The following is an 8989-nucleotide window of genomic DNA, read 5'->3' on the forward strand; positions in this document are numbered from 1 at the left end:
GGCTAGAAATAGGAATGATCCTAGACCCAATGATAATCCAAATGGTCTCAGTCTTGACAAAAATCCAATTGGTCAAGATGCTAATCCTCATATAGTTCATGTGATAGATGACCGAGATAGAGCAATTTGAAAGCATGTTGTTCCAATTTGGATGATCTGAATTCAGGGATAGTCAGACCATACATACAAGCTCAGCAGGTCAAGCTGAAACTGATGATGTTTCAGATATTGCAAACAGTAGGACAGTTTAATAGATTACCAATTGAAGATCCAAGACTGCATTTAAGGCTTTTTCTATAGGTTTGTGACTCATTTAGACAAAAAGGTGTTCATGAAGACACTCTGCGACTTAAACTGTTTCCATATTCTTTAAGAGATTGTGCAAGAGCATGGTTGAATGATTTGCTGCCAGGAACAGTGGTATCATAGAATGATCTTTGCTAGAGATTTTTGCTATAGTATAACCCACCAAATATGAATGCCAAGCTTAGAAATGACATCACATCTTTTCGGTAATTAAGGATGAAACATTATATGAAGCTTAAGAACGATTTAAAAAGTTAATTCGAAAATGTCTAATGCATAGATTTCAACACTGGACTCAGATAAAGATGTTTTACAATGGGTTGAATACACATACGAGGATTGTAGTTGATGCTTCTACCAATGGTACTTTGTTGGATAAATCTTACAATGAAGCATATGAGATCTTGGAACGGATTGCCAATAATGATTATCAGTATCCCACCATGCAAGTTAAGACTGGTATAAGAGTTGTTGCCGCTATAGAGCTTGATGCAATCACTTCATTAACTGTTTAGGTATCATCTTTAACTAATATAATTAAGACAATGAAGAGACCAACTGTAGCTTAGGAGATAAAAGCAGTCGAGGTAACATGTGTTTATTGTGGTAAAGACCATGTGTTTGATAAATGCCTATCAATTCCATCATCTGTGTACTACATGGGTAATTTCAATTGGAATAATAATCCATATTCCAACACTTATAATCCAGGGGGAAAGCAACATCCAAACTTTGGTTGGAATAGTCATGGTACAAGGAATTTTAATAATGCTGCAAGACAGAATGCCATCAGTGCACCGACTGATTATAATCAACCTATGCAAAGGCAAAATATCCAACAAGGTCAGGCATCATTATATATTGAAGACTTGTTGAAAGAATATATGGCCAATAATGATTATGTGATCCAGAGTCAAGCTGCATCCGTTCAAGCTCTTAAGAATCAATTGGGGCAGATAGCAAATGCTTTAAGTTCGAGACCACAAGGAGTATTGCAAAGTGATGCTGAGAATTTGAGATCACAAATGAAGGAACAGTGTAAGGCCATCACTCTCAGAAGTGGCACTCAGTTGAATGAAATTGTTCAAGATGCCACGGCATGAGAGGATAACTTGAATAACAACCATGTAAAGATCCTAGAGCCATCTGAAAAGCACACTGTACCTGAAAAAGGTAAATAGCAAAATGTTGTAGAAGAATCAGATTATGTTGCCAACAAGAATACCACAGTAAAAAAATATCAGCAACCTAAAGAGAGACCACCTCTATCTTTTCCCTAGTGATTCCATAATTCTAAATAGGATTTACAGCTCAAAAGATTTTTGAAGGTCTTGAAGCAACTCCATATCCACATATCACTAGTAGAAGCTTTGGAGCAAATGCCCAATTACATGAAATTTATGAAAGATACTATCAAATAAGCATAGATTGGGAGAATTTAAGACTGTTGCTCTCACTGAAGGGTGCACAGCAATATTGATGAATAAATTACCTCCAAAGTTGAAGGACCCAGGGAGTTTCACTATCCTATGTTTAATTGGAAATCATTATGTTGGTAAGGCATTATGTGATTTAGGAGCAAGTATAAATCTAATGCCTTTGTCTGTTTTTAGGAAGTTAGGAATTGTGAAGGCAAGACCCACAATAGTCATGCTACAGCTAGCTGATCGGTCTTACGTACATGTGGAAGGTAAAATTGAAGACATGTTGGTAAGAGTAGATAAGTTTATTTTTCCAGCTGATTTCATTACTTTAGAATGTGGAGATGAAAAATATGTACCGATTATTCTTGGAATCAGTAGGTCACGTTCAATGTATTTAATACGCTAAAATGTGCTGATGAGAATGAAGAATGTCGCGACATTGACTTGATAGAAATAGTAGTGGAGGAAGAATTCATAAGATTTTACCACAGCAATTCTGATAGTGATAAAGATTCATTTGAGTGGAGACCCTTGTGCATTTTGCTGGAGCAAAATAGACCTTTCAATTTTGATGAACAATGCTTGGTAGCTCATGTATATCCACATGGAGCTGTTGATGTCAAGGACATGTTTAAAGTTAATGGACAACTCTTGAAGCACTACTAAGGGTGCTCATGTAAAGTGAGACAAATAGTCCATTGATCTTCGAGATGTTTAACTTCAACAACTTGAAAATTCTTTTTATTTTTATTTCGTTTTGTCAATTTAAATTTCTCTTAGTTATTTCATTTCCCTTGTTTAATAAATTGTAGGAGGGGAAGGGGTCAGTCATACAAAGCCCGTTGAAACAAATCCTACCAATGAAGAGAATGCACCCAAAACACCAGAGTAAGAACCAAAGAAAACAGAGTCTGTCAGCATTGAGACTAATCGTGAGGATATAAAGGAAGTAGAGGTACAAGGTTGTTGCTCGTAAATCAATCCATCGGACAGAATGAAGTATCTACAATACAGTTCAAGTGAGGAAAGTTGTAACACCCCTAACCTGTATCCATCATTGTAATAGGGTTATAGAGTATTACTAGAGTTTACAGAACAACTAGAGGTAATTCAATAAATTTACTATTCATATCCGAAGCTAATCATATCATCCCCTAGATGGACCTTTGAGGCCCAATTTAAGCATTAGAAACAATTCAGGACTATATCGGGGACTCAAAAAAATTTTCGCAGAATTTCAAAATTTTTCTTATGTATAGAGGTCACACGCCCGTATAAGTGGCCGTGTGGCTCACACGACCAAGTGACATGCCCATGTCTTAGGCCATGTGGGCATTCGATATGAGGCACACGGCCATGCCCCAACTCGTGTAACTCTCTGACTCGTGCCACACGGCCTGCCACACGCCCGTGTGTTAGGCTGTGTAGTTAGTTTAATTTTCACAAATTAGGTACAGGTTTCACACATCCAAGACACATGCCCATATACCAACCAATTCTAACATCTAACATGATATATCATCATATGTAATCATGTTTATAATCTTATGTAACACCCCTTACCCATATTCAACGCCGGAATAGGGTACAAGGCATTACCAGACTTACATCACAAGCGAACATACAAATCGAGTCATAAATTTTGTATCCAAGTTAAAACCATTTGTATTCAATCATAAAGTCCCTAATACAAGCCTACAAGGCCCAAAACATACTTTAGAAGTGGTCCGGGACTAAACTGAGAACTCAGGGAATTTTTTCAAAACTTAGAAAATTTTTGCTATGTACAGGGGTCACACGCCCGTGTGGTCACACACGCCCGTGTCCCTAACCCGTGTAACTCTCTGACTTACAAGTCATAAACAAATTGAGGTCACACAGCCAAGTCACACGCCCGTGTGCTAGGCCGTGTGGTTAATTTAATTTTCATAAAATAGGTGCAGACTTCACATGATCAGGACACACGCCCGTGCTTGAGGCTGCGTCCCTCACAAGGCTAAGACACACGCTCGTGTTTCTGCATTTATGTTCAATTTCGAGCATTCTGTTTTTTAAAATTAAGGTGCAGGTGATACGGCCAAAACACATGCCCATGGGGTAACCTGTGTATCACACACGGCCTAGACACACACCCCTGTGTCTACCCGTGTGGACAAAATAAAGGCTATTTATCAAGCCATTTGTCACCCTCATTTACACTTACACATGCACAAGTTCAAGACATAGTCATAGCACACTTAGACAATTAGTACATCCACAAATAAGGCCAGTTCATGTCATTCATTATCCATACTTAACATATTTACAACATCATATTTTACCAAACCAAATCACACCAACTCACATTCTACAAGTTTCAACATGGCTACTAATAACATGCATAATTTTACTTAGTTTCCTTAGCATACCAATGAGCCAATCTTAACCATTCAACAACAAACCCATTAAGCCACATTTAACCATTTATCAAGCATTTATAAACCACATCACACAAGAGATTATTGCACATGCATGCATATATATAAGCTTACAGCCAATTCAACCAAAATGAGCCAGGTTACATGGCCAAATACCACATCAAGCCTTTGACAATTACAAGCCAATACATTTGGCCAAATTTATAATGACACATATAACAAAATGACCAAGTCCTTATACATGCCATAATCTTAAAATGTTTAAAATAATTGGTACCCAAAATAACAGTTTGATAGTGTGATACGATCTCCGACGATCTCCAACTTGAGCTAGCTTGGTGACACTATAAAACATGGAAATAGAACAGAGTAAGCTATATAGCTTAGTAAGCCCGTATGTAAGAAATAAGAAAACTTTAACATATATTAATCATGCAAGATATATAACATAAGATAATATAATTTACCATAATCTCATGATCATAATTCACTTCCATCACAACTTACCTTGAAATCGTCATTTCACGAATTAATAATCATAAGCTGAGTACGTACCTGTACCATCTCGTAATAATTTCATACTTAGTCTCATTGTTGTCATACCCAATGAACCACTCAGAATAATAATATCAGATACACGGGAAAACCTTGCACACAAGGTGCCACAAGTGTAGCCATTGCTACCTCTATGTCATAACACATATATGCTCGTTCTCAAGCCATTATTCACACAAGCTGTCAGTTGAGACGTACCTATATGGTGCTGCTCACACAAGCTGTCAAGTAACTGCAACATATGCCGGTATACTCAGCCACCGGTAGGACGTACAGGGCCAGCACCCGGATCACATAACACAAAACCCTAGTGACATGTCACTTGTATCCTAATCTATTCTTAAGGTTCGATTAGGATTTCTCACTTGCCAAATCATTGTAAAATGTGTCCGTAAGGTCAATTATACAATTCATGCATAAATTAAAGCATTTAAAATACATTTAAAGTAAAGCTTATTTAACATACGAACTTACATCGAATGCAAAAACGACCAAAAGGGTTTATTCGTCAATTACTTTGGCTTTCCCTCGATCAAGACTCGAACTTCATTTTTCTTGATCTATAATACCAAATTCATCTCATTTAATTATCACATTGTTCAATTTAGCCCAAAAACACATTATGGAAAAAATTACATTTTTGCCCCTAACTTTTTAACATTTTACAATTTAATCCCTAGGCTCGTAAAATGAGTTTCATTCAATTTCTTCTCAACCCAAGCCTATCCGAACCTTACTCATACTCATATCATCTCACATTTTTCCTTTATTAGCACTTTTCTACACATTTTAAAACTTTTTACAAATAAGTCTCTATTTGTCGTTTCCACCAAAAATCACTTTACAAACGTTGTTTAACAAACAACAAACATGCATTTTCTACCATCAAACATCAAAGTACATGCACATTCAACATGGGTAAAATTTTAGACTTAAATTTTCTTTCAAATTAGTCCTTGAAATAGCTAAATCAAGTTACAACGATCTCAAAAATATAAAAATCGTTAAAACGGAACAAGAATGGACTTACAATCGAGCTTGAAAGCTTGGCCAAACCCTAACTATGTCTACTCTTGCAAATTTCAGCTATGGGGAACTAAATTGAAGAAGATGGACACTTTTATTTGTTAATTTTGTCTTTATTTACTAGATTATCAAAATGCCCTTCCCTTAAAATTTGAAGTTTTTTCCTAACAATGTCCATTTTTGTCCATACTAATGGTCTAATTACCATTTAAGGACCTCTAATTTAGAATTTCATAACAATTTAATACCATTAGCCTATAGAACTCAAATTTTGCACCTATTGCAATTTAGTCCTTCTAGTCAAATTGAACCGATAAAATTTCTTAACGAAATTTTCACACAATCGTTCTATCATGTTGTAGACCTTAAAGAAACAATAAAAATAAATATTTCTACTTTAGATTTGTGGTCCCGAAACCACTATTTCGATTTGACCCCAAAACGGGCTGTTACATCTTACCTTTTATAGACATATATGTTTAACATAATTCAATCAAACCATACTAAACACATATGTAATTACCATGATATAACCTTATAAATATACCAAATCAATCCATTACTAGTCATTCCAAATGCTAAATTACAAACAACCATTTACATACCAACATTGGCAAAGTTAGCCTATAAATGCCATTATACCAAAATGAGTTTACTATGTATACCAAAACGGGCTGGTGGATAGTGTGATAATGCTCCAACCAATCGCCAACCTTTGCAAGCTTTCGAACACTATAAAATAGAAAAAATAAAACCTAGTAAGCATTTAATGCTTAGTAAGTTCGTATAACAAGAATTAACCTTACCAACCATATTCATTTAAAATAAGCATACAATAACATGCTTCTCAACAATTTAGCAAATTTGTCTAATCACATACACTCAAATAAGCAAGTTAGTCACATAATTCACATGTACATCAAATAAGAATGGATGAGCTCATCATGCTATAAACTTTCAGAAGCATTCGAGACATAATTTTTTTTAATCTCATAAGTTTTCATGTCAGGAGTTTTATCCGTTAAATTATTGAAATATAGATGGATTCTCAGGTAGTACACACAAGGTGTATAAAACTGTAAACCGTCAACTCACAATCAAGGGTACCTATTAGGGCACTTAATCCGGGAGCACGCTCTCGAGCCACATATCAGAATGCTCAGAGGAGCTATGTAATAGGACACTTATCCGGGCTAAACAGGAAACTCATAAGAGTTTTAATCAAGGAACTCATAGAGCTTATCAAGTAACTCCGAAGAGTTATTATCAAGAAGCACCGGATAAGGTAACAAGGAGTTCAAGCGAGCCATATTAGGAAGCTCATAAGAGCCCTATATCAAGATGCTCACATAGAGTTGTGTTTGTGTCTGTAATATATGTTGGATCACAACCAATTGAATCATGTAACAAGACTCTCACAAAGAGCTATGGTAGTGTGCAACACATGCAAAATCACTACCAATCAAGATGTTCGCGGAAACTATATAACATGATGCTCAAGAGGGCTATAATAGGATTACTCGTCCGAGCTATATTCTATCTGCAACATATGCAAGACCATATTCAATACGAGAAATCATATATATCCATCGAAATTCATCATTCAAACAGAACTTAACTCCATTAAAATTCATCATTCAAACAGAACTTAATATTTTCTAGACAGGATCAGATATATGATTATTTCATATATTTATAACATTTATACAATTCATATAATCACATACCACATTCAATTCAAACATAAAATAAACACAATTTAGTTACACGAACTTACCTTGATATTCGTTTGTATAAAAAAAATCTACCAATTTGACACTTTTTGTTTTCCTCGATCCAATTTCGTATTTGGTTTTTCCGGATCTATATAAATGAATTAAATCATCAATTTAATAAAATTCATATTCAATTGGATTCAATTTACACTCTAGGCAAATTTTTCATTTTGCCTCTATACTTTTCATAAATTCCAATTTTGTCCCTAGGCTCGGAAAATGAAATTCATGCAATTTAGTCCTTATTCTAAGCCTAACTGAACTTTTCATATAACATCTACAACACTTGTATTTCACAAAATTTAGAATTTTTCCATGGGTTTTACCACTTTTCAGTTTAGTCCCTAAATCATGATTTCATCAAAATTCTCTTTGTAAAAGTTGTTTATCTATCAACAACCTTTCATTTTCTACGATAAATTTCAAATTTTCAGCATATTCATCCATTGAAAAATTTCTATACTTTGATATCTTTACAATTTAATCCCCAAAATAGATAAATCCTGCTATTCCGATTTCAAAAATATAAAAATTATTAAAAACTGAACAAGAATACTTACCAAATTAAGCTAAGAAATCTTGCTTTCTCTTTCCTAAGGTTTCCATGTATATTTTGGGGAAGAAGATGATATAAAATGATATTGTTTATTTTTAATTCATTTATCATCTTTTAATTATTTTAGTTTCCAATTTAGTCCATACCTTTTTCTAATTCTCCATGGATGAATCACCAAAAATATCTACTAACTTTTCTTTAATGGTCTAATTATCATATAAGGACCTCTTATTTTGAATTCCATAGCTAATTGATCCTTTTAGCTACTAGAACTCAACTTTTGCATTTTATGCAATTTGGTCCTTTCCATAATTAAACACATAATCGGTAAAGTTTTCTTATCATAATTTTCATATAAAATTCCTATTATAATCAGACCATGCAATAATATTAAAATGAATTTTCTTTCTGGCTCGGATTTGTGGTCCTGAAACTACTGTTCTGATTTCACTAAAAATGGGTTGTTACAACTCTCCCCCCTTAAGAATTTTCATCCTCAAAAATCTTAACAGTAAAGAGGTTTGGATATTGCTTTCTCATAGTATCCTCCGGTTCCTAGGTACCCTCTTTTATACCATGCCCTTGCCAAAGAACTTTTACTAAAGCCACCTTTTAGTTTTTTAACTTTTTCGTCTCACGTGCCAAAATTTTAATTGGTTCCATACTGTAAGTCATGTCAGCCTGAATCTCAACTTCTATTGGAGAAATAATATGTGAAGGATCCGATCAATACCGTCGCAACACAGACACATGAAAAATGTTATGAATTCCGTCAAGTTCTGGTGGTAATGCTAGCAGATATGCAACAAGTCTGATTCTTTCAATAATCTCATATGACCCGATAAATCATGGACTCAATTTTTCTTTTCGGCCAAACAGGATAACTTTCTTCCAAGGTGATACTTTCAAGAATACCTTATCACCGACTTA

At 34.8% G+C, this 8989-nt stretch overlaps 1 non-coding gene across 1 annotated transcript; it reads right to left on the bottom strand.

Moving 5' to 3' along the window:
* Window positions 1–483: 483 nt before the first annotated feature.
* LOC121216433 (small nucleolar RNA R71) lies at window positions 484–589 on the bottom strand. The gene has a single exon (XR_005912618.1). It is a non-coding gene; the product is annotated as a small nucleolar RNA R71 (small nucleolar RNA).
* Between the last annotated feature and the right edge of the window lie 8400 nt (window positions 590–8989).

The sequence above is a fragment of the Gossypium hirsutum genome, chromosome A02 (assembly GCF_007990345.1).
Source record: "Gossypium hirsutum isolate 1008001.06 chromosome A02, Gossypium_hirsutum_v2.1, whole genome shotgun sequence".
NCBI classification, from domain to species: domain Eukaryota; kingdom Viridiplantae; phylum Streptophyta; class Magnoliopsida; order Malvales; family Malvaceae; genus Gossypium; species Gossypium hirsutum.